The sequence below is a fragment of the Rhinopithecus roxellana genome, chromosome 21 (assembly GCF_007565055.1).
Source record: "Rhinopithecus roxellana isolate Shanxi Qingling chromosome 21, ASM756505v1, whole genome shotgun sequence".
Lineage (NCBI taxonomy): Eukaryota > Metazoa > Chordata > Mammalia > Primates > Cercopithecidae > Rhinopithecus > Rhinopithecus roxellana.
In genome coordinates this window covers 59,450,678-59,465,061 of record NC_044569.1, presented here as the reverse complement: position 1 = coordinate 59,465,061, position 14,384 = coordinate 59,450,678, and the positions used below count along the sequence as shown (strand labels likewise).

Here is a 14,384-nt window from a genome sequence, read left to right as displayed (position 1 = left end):
TAAGTAGTTTCCTGAGTTAAGGTAGATGAAGTCAAAGTGGTGAACATTTAGAATAAAAATATCACTAGGCTTGTTGATTGGCAATGATATATAGTCAGTGTTAACTGTGATTTCTGCTAAAGGGTTTATGAAAATAAATGGTGTTAATGGGCTTAGTGTGCTTAAATCAGAATAGTGCGTTCAAGTTGAATTGTAAAATCTGGTTGTGTATTTATCAAGGCGTGAACTTGAGAGCTAATGGCCTAGGCAGATCGCATCCTGCTTTACTAAAGCAAGTTACCTGTTTGAGCTGTCTGTGAATCTCCAGCATGCCGTTCATCCTGGCATCCTCAGCATGTTTTTCTGCTTTTGGCTACCCTGTAGGGATGTTTGTTTAACAGCAGTAACTTGAGCAATGAAAAGATGATTCCTAATGGTTTAAAAGGTCCAATAGCTGGCTACTTTAGTTTTGATTGAAAAAATGATCTTTGTTCTAGTAAACATGAGTTTTTAACAATATTGGTAAATCTCTCAACCTGGCCAGATTCTCTTGAGAATCTGTCAATAAGTGAAGTTACATTTCTTGGTACAAGCTGTTGGACAACACTCCAAGGAAAACACACAACGGTAATTATGTTTTTCTGAGACCATAACTGCAAATGCTTCTAAAGAATGTCATGATTTTAAGCTTTGGAAGCTATACCAGTTACTTCCGGTCCTTGAATCTCGCATTCTTTGAAAAATCACTGTCAAATCCATCTAAATGGATTTCAGATATGTAACACAAAATAGTCAAAGCAGATAAATACTAGCAACGTGTAGTTAATGGGTGACATCATATGTGCATGCCTTTGAGTGTCTTACCAACTTTGAGAACCACAAGGTTGGTTTTGGTCATAGGATGTTCTTATTTTTGTGTTATTTTTGCCTTCAAAGTAGTAAATTTCATATGTATGTTTTAACATTGTAACTAAAACAGGAATCCCAGTCCTTTATCAGTTGTTGATAGCAAGGTGCATTGTTTCTTGTTCTCAGGATATGTAGATACAGGTGACTAGATACATTTATCAAATCAGATTTTAAAAGGCAGCTTTTGACTCTTCAGTGTCAGTAGTTATGATTTTATTTCCAGCACCTTTGCTTTTCTATTCATCTTCACACAACCGCTTAGAATAAAAGATTTATTTGAAAATAGAGTCTTGAGAAGTAGCACTTAAATAATATACTAACTTCCTTGGATCCTAAAATGATCCTCTAATGAGCTACAGTGAGAAAAATGAATAAATAAATACTCATAATGAGAAGTTTATGTTATCTATGTGAAAAAAGTTTTAACTCTAAAAAACAACTTGATAAATTAATATTACAGAATACACCAAGCAGTACAAACAGATTAAATGATTGTTCTGTTCATGTTTCCTCATGGGCAACCGCTTTACAAATCAAATTAGTTTTTCAATCCAAATAGTATTTAAAATATAAGTGGCCCGACAGTCTAGAGCGGAGAGAGCTGATTCTTTTCACTTGGTTGTTGTTTAGGCTGCAAATCCATGTCAGCCTTGCTCTTTTATCCCGTCTGCCCTCCTTCCCATTAAACTCTTAAATATGGAGACCAAGACAGTCTCCTGCATTGTGATAGGAAATGCTACTATGTCCACGAGGCCCCCACCCACTGTTCCCAATGAAAGGACTTCTCTGTTAGATAAGCTGTCTGGTTTGAAACATGGCTCTTCATTGTTTACAAACTGCTACATTTTCCACCTCAAGCAGATTTTTGCACAGAAAAGAATTGTGCTTGGGCTAAATGGTTTATCTGACATTAACGGCGCAGTGTCAGACTGGGGTCAGGGAAGTCGCCCTCAGAGCGAGAGGGCATTGCGCGGTATGCGAAAAAAAATGGAAAAGGGAGAAAAAGACATTGAAGCAAGTATGAAATACCTTAGTTTTATTTAGAGAAGAACAATTTTTTTTTTAAGAGAATTCACTCTGATGCTGCATTAAAAACTCTTCCCATCGCTATAATTTCTCACATCCCAGACGCCTTCTTGATTGGCTTGCGTATCTGAAGGCTAGATTCAGGGAACAAAGATTCTCATTGATTTTGCCCAAGCTGCTGTTTGTTTAAAATGAAACCACTTTTCAGATGAGCCATATTTGGTGTTATGTTACAGCTTTACAAAGGAAAGATAGATCATTTTCAAGAAATTAAGGACAATTAATTTACAAATGGTAATAAAAACAAAGTAAGATCTATTGGTGTAGGGGACAGTTTGAACTCATAGCATATATGCTGTGTTCTAAACTGCACTTTGTGTCCAGACCCAGAGCCCATGTTATGACCTTTGTGGACATTTTCTTTCTACCAAAAGAAGGTAGTAGACTTCAGTATAAGTGTTGGACAACACTCCAGTCTCCACTTTCAGAATCTTTAACTGGTTTCCGTTAAAAGTGCAAAGTATTTCTTTCTGTTTCAAAGACTTAATTCTACCGTGATGTCGCATCAGGGTAAAAGCTATAGCATCAGAAATAAATCAGCCACTTTATTGCAGCAGATTCTCTATTGTCAAATCAATCAAGCCTGTGACTGAATTAGGCGTCTGCTACAGAAATAAGTGACACTAATTTTACAGGAAAGAGTTATTAACTGCAGATGACCTGATTTTTTTTCTTTTTTCTTTTTGGTAAACTGTTCATTTAGTAAGGTTTTATTTTATTGCAAAGAAAGAAAAAAGTACTGGACTACTCTTTCCCTTTGAGAGTGGATTGTTATTAATTATATTTTTTGTTCTTTATGGCAGTATACAATTTTAGAGAAATGGTAACAGGCATTGCTAGTATATTTGTTTGTAAGCTCTTTTATGGTAACAAAACCCATTATTACGACTCTGAACTTCTTGATTTCACATGAATGGTTTTGCATTTTACAGATTTTTAAACATAATACTTCTATTTGGCACTGAAATTCCAAAACTCAGTTCATTTGTGTCTCTATTTCAAATTTATGCAAAGTGCGATGTAAGTTATAAGAGTAATAAAGTGTTTTAGCCTAGGCAACATGATGCAACCTCATCTCTACCAAAAATACAAAAACTTAGCCAGGCGTGGTGGCACGCATCTGTGGTCCCAACTACTTGGGAGGCCAAGGAAGGAGGATCTCTTAAGCTCAGGGGGTGGAGGTTGCAGTGGGCTGACATCATGCCATTGCACCCCAACCTGGGCAACAGAGTGAGATCCCATCTCAAAAGTAATAAAATGCTTGTGTTAATTTATTCTGTTAGAAATAAGCTAATGTGTGTGGAAAAATAGCACTATTTGATAGATAGAATCCCTAAAGTAAAATAACCAAAACACCCATGTGTGGTTATACATGCATGGACACACATGTACACCCACACACCCAATGTATGTATCGTGCTAGAAGAATTAATGACATTTCTTGGTTTATAAGATTGTTCTGTGTTCCTGTCTGTGGTTATACTTGTCATACAGGGTTTTAGTGGTTGATATTTGTAAGTCTTTTAAAGAAAAGCCTAACTAACAGAAACAGAAAGCAAGCTCCTAAATTTTTAAAAAATAGGTGTGAATAGCCTTTCTGTTTGTTTTGATGTTGGCAGGGCTTAGAGATGTGAGTACTGACTGTCTGCATTGACCAATTCATATACTTTTACCTGACATTTACTAAGAACTCACTCATTACTTTCACTGTGTAGATACATGCCAGGTTACATTTTGCCTTAGTTGAAATTCCATGCATTGTTTTATATCTGGAGAAAATAAATTATTTCTTCCTTGTGACTGCCTATCATTATTAATGATTGTAATGTACACTGGACCTATTGGAAACTCGTTCATTGCAGTTCTTAAACAATGTGATGAAACCTTCCTAGGTGGTCAGTTGGATAGTTTTCAGAGTATGCTAATGGTAGAAAGGGTCCATGAGTCTAACTCCTCTGTTTTTTAAGAGGGTTATTTATATGCTATAGAATAGTTTGAAAATCCTGGCAAGAAGTATATAGAAAGAATATGCACTTAAGAAAAGAAAACTTTTTTTCCCCTTTGTCAAGCACTAAACTCCTGCAGGTAATTGTCCAGATATTTTTACAATGGTAGACAATATATTTTCTAGCTAAAACTATTTGATCCAAGGAAGGAGCTAAGCATTCCATTTTCCTTTTATTATTCCAGAGCATCGATTGAAAACTGAGGATAAGTGAGCAAGTTGCCCCATAAAATTACATACATGGTATTTGTGACTGAAGGGTGTGAAAAGTGATACTTTTGTACACTTGGCTACAGCTTAGTTCAGCATCAGGGGCTATGCTTTCACATGGCCCATTTTGAATGGTTCAGTTTCCTTAGTGTAGTATTTGGTACTAGTCCTACTCATGGTACTTTCTCAGAGCATTAAATAATTTACCACCATAGAGTAAATGGTTTCTAACCTAGCTCAGTGGAACATTTTACTGCTGGATTAGATTGAGGTTTCAGGCAGAACTGAAGAAAGCTGCTGGCTTACAGGATGACCTTTGAATCTCATCTGGGTTAGCAGTTGATATTTTGATTTGGTTACTGTGGTCATATTGTGACAGCTGCTAGCTCATTATAATTCGGTTCCACTGCTCCGTTTGCCTAGCAGGAATATTTAGGTTTGTATTACTTCAGAGTGTTTATGGCTACCCTGAGTTTAGCCCAGCATAAAGGTGAAGTGTGGTGAGTGTTTTCAAATCCCAGTGGCAGAAGCGGATGCCACAGTCTTCTTGTAAAACAGCAAATGTGAGTACATGCTAATACAGGGAGTTTTACTCTTCACTGTAAAACAGAGAATAAGCAATGAATCAGCTTTTACTAGGAAAACTGTTTTTGGAAGCCTTAATGTACAAAGGAAAAGCATGACTACAAAGAAACATAAATTTTCAAAGCATGAATGAGATGTCACCTAACTTCGTGGTCAGATATTTTGTTCTGTGCAGAAGTGTGAGTATTAGAAAATAGCAAAACCTGTAAAATAATGGCAATCATTTGATGTTTGAAAGTTCCAAAGGTCAAATAATCTTTAGTAAGTTCATAAGAATGGAACTGTGAATATAGATGTCAGCTCTAGAAATGTTAGTTTGCTTTTCAAATGCAGCAACATCAGGTAGTGATACGAGCAGGCCTCTTTACTACTTCATTAGTTAGGGACATCTTGGTCTTTTTTTTTTTTTTTAATGACACTTTTCAGCTTGAGGTTATCTCGGTATCAGCTCTTAGGTATTAGACTTATAATGTGGCACAAGTAATTTCTGAGAGAAGAAATTATTAATTGTGGTCTTATTTGATTTTACTTTGGGAATTTTGATTTTTTAAATGTTAAATTTAAAATGTCCTCCTGAAATATTAACAAGTATGACTCGTTTGAGCCTCATCCTTGGTGTTATTAGCAATCCTGATTGTTGAGCTAAGGCTGGTAGTCAGGAGTCAGGAGAACTGAGGTTTTTTCTTCTACTTCTTCTATTCTTCTCCTTCTTTTTCTTTCTTTCTTTTTTTCTTTTTTTGAGATAGTCTCTCTCTGTTGCCCAGGCTGGAGTTCAGTAGGATGATCTCTGAAGCCTCAACTTTCTGGGCTCAGGTGAGCCTTCCACCTTAGCCTCCTGAGCAGCTGGGACTACAGCTGTGCACCACCACATCTGGCTATTTTTTGTATTTTTAGTAGGGATGGGGTTTTACCATGTTGGCTAGGCTGGTCTTGAACTCCTGACCTGACGTGATCTGCCTGCTTCAGTCTCCCAAAGTGCTGGGATTACAGGCATGAGCCACCATGCCCAGTCAAGAATTGAGTTTTCTATTCTGTTTTGCTACAGCTCCCTGTGGGTCCTCTGGTCAGGTCGTTTTCACATCTTTAGATTGAGGGAGGAACAGCTCTTTAGGTGATCGCTGAGGTAGTTTTATCATCTAATGGTCCATTGATCTTTCGGATGCGCCATTTTATCCTTGTACTATATTTTCTCTTTGGAGATGTTTTATTGTTCTTTCTAATCCATTCGTCTCTATTTTATGAATCCCTTCAAGTGACTTTGCCAGTGATGTGTTTTCCAAATGTAATTCTTTAAAGCCTAACTAAAATAGATATTCCTTTTATAGCTCAGCTGATTCCAGATCTATAGCTAAGGAATTGGATTAGTTAGGGATAAATAAAATAATAACTCATTAAGTTGAGTCATCGGGAGAAAAGTGCTGTGCATAGATCAGTATTTGGCATAGAGGTTGTAGGACCTCAATAAATGACTGTCGAGTGAATCAGGGAATTAGATAGATAGGGTTTAAACGATGAATGAAAAGCCCATACATTAAAGTTAGGCCTATACCTTACTGTACCAGGAAGAAGACCCTAAACCAGAGCCAGTCATATAGAAATCCATGTTTTATTCTATAGGACTATATCCTTGACTGGACAAAATATTCTGCCAAAATAGGAAACGGACCATATTACAATGTGGCCTATTTCAGTTTTCTGTACACCACAGATTATTTTATGTATAAGCAGAAATAAGTAAAATCAATAATATTTTAGGTAGAGCACAGTGGCTCATGCCTGTAATCCCAGCACTTTGGGAGGCCAAGATGGAAGGACTGCTTGAACCCAAGTGTTTGAAACCAGCCTGGGCAATATAGCAAGATCCTGTCTCTACAGATAATAAAAAAATTAGCCGGGCATGGTTTTATGCACTAGTGGTCCCAGCCATTGAGGAGGCTGAGGTGGAAGGACTGCTGGAGCCTGGGAGGTTGAGATCACCAGAGTGAGCTGAGATTGTGCCACTATACTCCAGCCTGGGTGACAGAGGGAGGCCTCATTGCTAATAATAATAATAATTATTATAATTATAATAAATAATTAGAAAAGCCATTGAAAAAAGTTGTGTTTCTGGTATTCAGCTAAGATAACTGATTTCCTGTTGTCCAGTTGGAGAACATTTCCATCCTTTTCTCATTGGTCTTGTTTCCTTTCTAGCCTACTCTGTGATATAGCACGGTTAATGCTGTGATCCTCAAACACTTTTAGAGTCAAACTTGGTTTACTAAACCAAGTCTTATAACATTTAGAAGAATTTCTAACCAGAAAAATATTACTTGAAAACTATGGCCAACAGAGATGTATAGACCTTCTAAATACCCGGGGAAGATTTCTCACTTAGAAAGTTATTGACCCAAACGGAAGATAAATCATTTAAGCTTCACATAAAAGTAAAAAGCAATTTGTATCAGGTAGGAATGCTTTTGCTTCGAAGTAATGGAAAATGTGACTAATGGTGGCTTAAGAATAATTTTTCTCATTCTAGAAGTCTGGTGGTAGGCCCCTGCTGGAAGTGGTTTGCAGCTCAGTGATGTCAGGGCTGATGGCTCTGTGATTCTTTTGTCCTTTCCCTCATTGTCTCAAGATGGGGGTCACAGCTTCTGGTGTCTTCAGGTTTGATGCAGACAGAAGGGGAAGGGTGAGTTGAGCAGTGTCTCCCAACCACACTGCTTCCCCATAACACAGGCCATCTCCAGTTGCAGAGGTTGGAGCAGGGCTGGGAATGCAACCTGGAAAATAGACAGGAGAGAAGGGAGTCAGGGATTCATACTGGGACTACTAACTTGCAGTGTTCAATTCACACTTTAATTTTTTTAAGAGAAAAATACATAATTTTCTACTTAATAATTTTGAAAATTAAGAACAAGGCACTAACTTTCACGTAATAAAAAACATATAAAAAGATGTCTCAACTGTAATTTCCAGTCAGCAAATTAGAGAGGAAGATGGAGTAGGAAAAAAGATACTGTAGAGAGGAAGGTGGAGAAAGTCCAGGCATGACGTCTTGCATGGGAAGGAGTGTGAGGCCTGCTATTTGCATCTCACCTTCAAGGCCTGTGCCTTCATTGTCCTAAGCCCTTGAGCAAGGCAGCAAACAGCCAGAGCCAGCTCTCCTTACCTCTGATTGCCCCAGAACCTTCTCTTTTAGGTCTCCGGCTTGACTTCCTGCCAGCCTGTCCAGGGCACCCTTGTTACGCAATAGGCCTGTAGCTCCAGTCACCACCCTTTTCTCCAGTCCCCTGGGTGGTCTTTGGCAGAGCCCAAGGCCAGGTTTTACTCCGAATGCCTCCTACGGCACCTATCCAGAGCAGACCTGGTACCCTGGAGCATGTCCCTGGGACATGCTGCTACAAGCGGCAGACAGAGATCTTTTTCCTGGACCATTGCCCAAACAGTTTCCAGGGAACTTACCTCCAGCAACCTGCCATGTCACCGTGAAACACTCAGACAAGGATACCTACTGCCTGGGGGAGAAAACCCTCTCCTTTCTTTTACTATGTACACAATTGCAGTTGTTGATTTTTAATGTGAGGATTAGGTGCAGCCAAAAGACATTTAGTTTTAGACAACATGCCACGACTGGATGAAATTGTGAGAGTTGGATCCATCTTTTGTCCAGAGGTTTCCCAACTCTATTGAACAGTCTCATGCCATGAATCAGACACATTGAAACAGAGGCAGGGGAAGGACCATCTATCATTAAAGGTAACCAGGATGTGAAATAAACAGTGCTGCTTTTATTTAGTAGAAAAAGTTTTTCTCTAGGTTTTTTATTTTTATTTATTTTCATGTTTTTATTTACTTACTTTCTTTTTAGACACAGAGTCTCACTCTGTCACCCAGGCTGGAGTACAGTGACATGATTATAGCTCACTGCATCTTCAAACACCTAGGCTCAAGTGATCCTCCTGCTTTAGCCTCCCAAAGTTCTGGGATTACAAGTGTGAGCCACTGAGCCCGGCCAATTCTCTTAAGTCTTTCCTTGGGAAAATGCTTTATTTGAATTTTGCGTAAGCCCTCTACTTAAAATGTGTCTGTGACAGTATTAACCAGTACCCTACTTCTTGACTGGATCTTGGGCGGCGGGGGGTGCAATTAAATACTTTGCATTTCTCAAACCTCTCACTACTCCATGGCTCCAGGAAAAGAACATCAGTATAGTTATAGTGAACCTCACATCCTTGAAAGTTATGCGTCCTTCTTAAGTGCTGTATTCATCCTCAATAAAAATAAGACTGCTTTCTTTGTTCACATTATACATTCTTAGAACCAGAGAAGCGAAGGAGCTGTGTTGAGCACTGCACGTCTTACAGGTTTTCATGGGACAGTGGATTCTAGGTCTTCAGGGGTCACTTCAGCATAATTCTTGGCTTTTCACTTCCTAGTGATGGGTGATGGGACATTGGGCAAATTTCTTCTGAGCCCTCATTTTCTGGTTTCCCAGGTGAGGACAGGGATGCCAGCCTGGCCCACCCCTCCCAGGCTCACTGTGAAAGGTGAGGTGACGTGATACACTTTGTAACCATTGTGCTCTGCTGTGTGACTGTTAGGGCATTGCGAGGCTACACACTGGTCATCTGTCATTTTTGTCTGGGTAATGAATGGAAAAATCTATAGACTTTGGGGTTTTGGGTGGTAGCAGTTTTAAAATACCTATACCTTCTAAGGAGATTGGAACAGAAGGCAGGAGCAGGTGGAGGTAGTATAGAATGTTCAGTTCTGTAAACATCAAGACCAAAATGAAAAGGCGTCTTTTTTAGCCAGTCCACAAAACAGTAATCCCATAAAATAAGTACTTCTTTGGGGACAGCTGTGTTGGATTCAGATGCTCCCTTTTGTGAAATATTTGCCTTCAGCCATGTTTCTCTCCATTTTTAATGTTCTCAAGTTTCATCTTTAAACACAAGGCGAAGAACGCCCTGGTGTGGTGTTCGAGTGGTGAGTCTAGGGAGAACCCATGGACAAATGCAGATATCTTTGCTTGTGTTGTAGGTCATCTGAATAATTAAGTCACTACAAGGTATGATGGTTTTCATCAAGGAGATAGTTTTACAAATACCTTCCATGTGCTCAGGAATGTTTTGGAGGCAGTCCTATTCCACTTCATTTCTTTCTTCTTCACAGATGCTTGGTATAGACTGTTGCCTCTGTATATGGGATTATTCTCTCATTCCCCTTACTTCACAGATTTAGAATGTTGCCTCTGTATTGGATTATTCTCCAATTCCCCTTACTCTTAAGAGTTTTTGAATCCAAAGGAAGCACATTTTGTTTTGAGTAAAAGGAGGTATTCAGTGGATCTCATTTTCTTTTCTTTTGCAGAATATCAGGCCTAGGAACCAACAATTGCAAAATATATGGAGCATAGATTGAGATTAAATTAAATTTATTTCTAAGTGGTTAATAGACACAGCTCAAACATTTTTCGTCTTCTTGATGATTGCTTATTAATCACTTCTTAATTCCTTGACACATTAATAGGAAAAATTATAAGGAAGCATCATTTGAAAGTGGTATAAAATACAGCTGGTTATATTGTTTATGTTTAAGATAAAACATTTAAAGCTTTCATGTAGATTGAAAATGCCACAAGAGAACTAACATGGGGGAAGTGGTGGATGGTGGACCTAGCAGGGCACTGTTGTCAGCTGGGCATTGCTGTGAGCACCAGATCACCACTCTCCAGTTCTGTGACCTTGGGCAAGTTTCTTTAGCACTGTGATGAAATGTCTCATCTAAGTAAGTTGCCCTGTGTTTAAATAAAATAACATAAAGCCACCTGGCCCTAAAATTCAGTTAATGCAAATTATTACTACACCTACTATTATGTTATCTACTCTGTTTTTCTGTTCATCGGGTCCGATCAGCTTGGCAAAAGTGATATGCAAACTTGAGCATCATGTAATGAATTCTGGCAGAATGTGGAAGTGATTAATTAAATGCCACCCCCTCGTGGGCCATACTAAAGCTGAATGAAAATAGAAAATGTGTAATATCTGATAACATTTGGTGGAGAAGGGGGAGACAGAAAAAGTGAAGGATAAGAGAAAAGGAGACACATATAAAGCTAATTTTAGAGCGATAGATCGCAAAGTAAGATTTTCTAGCCTTGTATTATTAGCATTGGCTTGGCTTTCTGAGTCTCGAAATTACTAGGTTACTAATTGGTCATGACTTTTCCTCACCTTGGCTGGTCAGACCAAGCTGTACTCTTAACAGCTCAGTAGCCAAATCTGAATGCCTCGGATATAAGCATAAACTCTTTATGTGTAACTGATTGCACTTAATTGGGCAATGCCAAATCATGGAAGAAAATGTATTAGTAACCCTGTCTCCTTCAGAACTTTCAGAGTAATTGGAAATGAGCCTAATATCCGTGTTTTTGAAAGCTTTAACAATTGGTCTACTGACAGGATTAAATTCATACTTTATATGGTGTGTGTGTTTTTTTCATGCATAAATTTTTTTCCTTATTTATTGATGGTCTTACTAATATTATTTGGAAATTGAGATGCAGTGAGCACAGATCTTTTAAATATCTTGGCAGACCGCCTCAGTAGCTGTGGATGATCCCTGTTAGCTAGAGAAAAACCAGGAAAAAAAAAAAACCCAACCTGGTAAACAATAGTTTACAAAATGATCTTTGTGTGATTTTGAACAAGCTGGTTTTCATTTTAATCTCAGTTTCCTTATTTCTGTTACTGACCTAACTCATGGAGATGTGGCCAGGGGAGGGGGGGCGAGCTCTCTGAATTTTTTTGTTTCTCCTGAAATAAAACAATTCTAAATATACATACTTTTGTGTGATTACATTTTCTGTTTTTCACAAATCCCTAGGTATAGTTTGAACACCAATTGAAAATAAAAGCAAGCCACCTTCTCCCCATCTTTTCAAGGCATTTTAATAGTTAATGAGATTTTGCCCCTTACTCTCATGAGTTTCATTTGGTTCTGAAATAAAAATTTACGGCTGTTCTCTCAGCTGAGCTGATACTAGTTTAAGAGTGGAATTGAGTTCACACCTGCTCTGGCATAAAAAGCCTCTATGTGACTTCTTTAAAATATTCACAGAGCAGAATAAGAGAGAGTACTCACTATCTCTACAATTGTAATAACTACACGGTAATGTTGCTTGCAAGCACTTTAGGGAAGCTGCTCTATAAATTGACTCTAATCTGCTGATATTGTCCACAGATAGATGACTCCCATAAGTCACCTGTGTTCCTCAAGGTGGAATGCGGTTGTGGAAATGCAGTTGGTTTGTGTAGGCAGTGGGTCTACATTAACACTGTAAAGTGTACATATGGGAAAATCTTTGCATTTGCTAGGCCATTTAGCCGTTCAAGACATGGTCTGTTAGGCAGCGTACAATGGGTTTTCTGAGTGTTCTGGTTAAGGAGCAGGATGTGTAAAGTAGTATACATTTAGGCGGATAATTAATAATTAGTGTAGGCTTGTAAGGCTATAATAGAATATATAAATTTCAGCACCTGTTGAAGTTTTATCAGAGCAGATCACCTTTCCTTACTGCGAGGGAATATTCCTGCCTGTAGAAAAATAAAGTGCTCCCATTACACGGGAAAAACCTTTATGATGAAAGGAGGACTGGTTTTTATAACAGATATTATTTTCCATGGTCACTGTGATTAGGTGACATTTTAGCAGTCACATTTAAAGAGTATTCCTAGACAATAGTATTTTGTAGGGGTTTGCCTGTAGGTGGCAAAACACTGCATAGAAACAATATTTTAGTGCATTCTAATAGTCAGATACAGTTTACTTGTCAAAAAATCCACCTACCCCCCACTTCCCCCCCCCCACAAAACAATAGGGTTGTTCATTTGATAAGTTCATCACAAGTAAATACTCAGAGCGAAAGCCTTTTCTAGTGGCTACGTTGGAAGGGGTAGAGAAGATGAAACATAGATCCCAAGTTCAGTTTTTGGCTTTGGTTGTATCATAAGCGGTTTTTACACTTCATATCTTAGCTGTCTTCATTTTCAGACATAGAGGAAGTGCTCCTTTACAGCAGTGAGGGAAAGGGCAAATTTGTGAAAGCAAAGCAGACTATCTTACTGCTTTAAAAGTTTCATTGGCTGCTTGATAAATAAAATTAACATGTTATCGATATGTCTGCAATCATATGGTCCTCAGTATATGTATTTTTTTAAGCCATCTATATAAATTCCATTTATTCTAGAAGCTGCCCAAAGTGACAAACCTCAGCACTCAAATGAGTCTTTGGTTCGTACAGTCATTCACCCAGCAAGTACTTTTGGAAAGCTAGTATCTGCAAGCCCTATGTTAGGTACTAGATAGTGGCAGGCCGCTTTTCTTGCTTTCAACTTGGCCCACATCCTAATAAAAGAATCAGGTAGTTATCAGATAATTACAATTCAGGGAGTTGGGGAAATAATCCTTGTGTTCCCAGGGTGTTGTTGCATACATATCAGGGATACTTCACCATCAGCTTCCTCATAATAACGTCTATTTTTTTTTTTTTTTGGAGACAGGGTCTCACCCCGTCCTTCAGGCTGGAGTACAGGGTTGCAGTCATAGCTTACTGCTGCTTCAAACCTCTGGGCTTAAGATCTTCCCTCCTCGGCCTCCTGGTAGCAGGGACTACGGGCATGTGCTACCACACCTGGCTAATTTTTTCTATTTTTATTTTTTGTAGAGACAAGGTCTCACTCTGTTGCACAGGCTACTCTGGAACCTCTAGCCTCAAGCAGTCATCCTGCCTTGCCCTCCCAGAGATTACAAGTGTGAGCCACTGTGCCCAGCTTGGCTAAGATTTTTGAGTACTCACTGTGTACCAAGCACTTGCTAAGTACTTTACACATATTATCCTGCCTACTCCTTATAATAAACTTCTTTGTTAGGCATTGTCATTACCATTTTACAAAGGAGGCAATTGAGGATCAGAGAGATTAGGTTTCTTGCCCAGTGTTGCGTAGCTGGTAAGTGGCAGAACCCAGATTTGAAGCGAGATCTGCTGAACTCTAAAGCCTTTGTCCTTAGCCACCACTGCATTGCCTCCTTTGTAGAGAATTTAGAAAGAATTCCCAGAGGTGGAATAGCAGCTAAACATGTGTTCAGCTGCAACTAATAGAATGCCTGATAACAATAGTAGGCTAGTAAAACAAAGGGGTTTTTCCCTTTCATTTCAGGTGTCTGGAGGCAGGAGGCTGCCTATGTGAGTTTCAGCAAAATCAATGTTTCTGTCTTCCCATTCTGCCCTCCTCAGCATGCTGATTTTCATTCTTCAGCTTTTTCCACTCCTCTTGCATTTCTTTCTTGCAGGCTGGCTCTTGAGCCTCACACACAACATTAGAGTCCCCTAAAGGAGGCAGGGGAGGAAGAGATTAGGGTAGCATTTATCCTTACAGATATCCTGTTCCATCCAGGAAGGGGGAAAAACATTACCAGAATCTGGTGGTCTTGAGCAGGATTCTGCTAACAACTTATTGGCTAAATCTCTAGCAGACATCTATCCATAGCTGCAAGGGAAGCTTGGAATGTGAACTCTTAGAGCCATGGTTGGGTCTCTGACTCAAGAGACAGGCAAGGGAGG

General features: G+C 39.0%; 1 protein-coding gene and 1 long non-coding RNA gene across 13 annotated transcripts in view; one reads left to right on the top strand and one right to left on the bottom strand.

Moving 5' to 3' along the window:
- The window catches only part of LOC115895532, a 30,204-nt gene extending 22,103 nt beyond the window's left edge, over window positions 1-8,101 (bottom strand). Inside the window, exon 1 of the long non-coding RNA XR_004055731.1 lies at window positions 7,929-8,101. This is a non-coding gene — a long non-coding RNA (uncharacterized LOC115895532). The remainder of the gene's footprint in view (window positions 1-7,928) is intronic.
- TCF4 (transcription factor 4) overlaps window positions 1-14,384 on the top strand; it is a 371,854-nt gene that overhangs the window by 130,435 nt on the left and 227,035 nt on the right. The gene's annotated exons all lie outside the window — the stretch shown is intronic.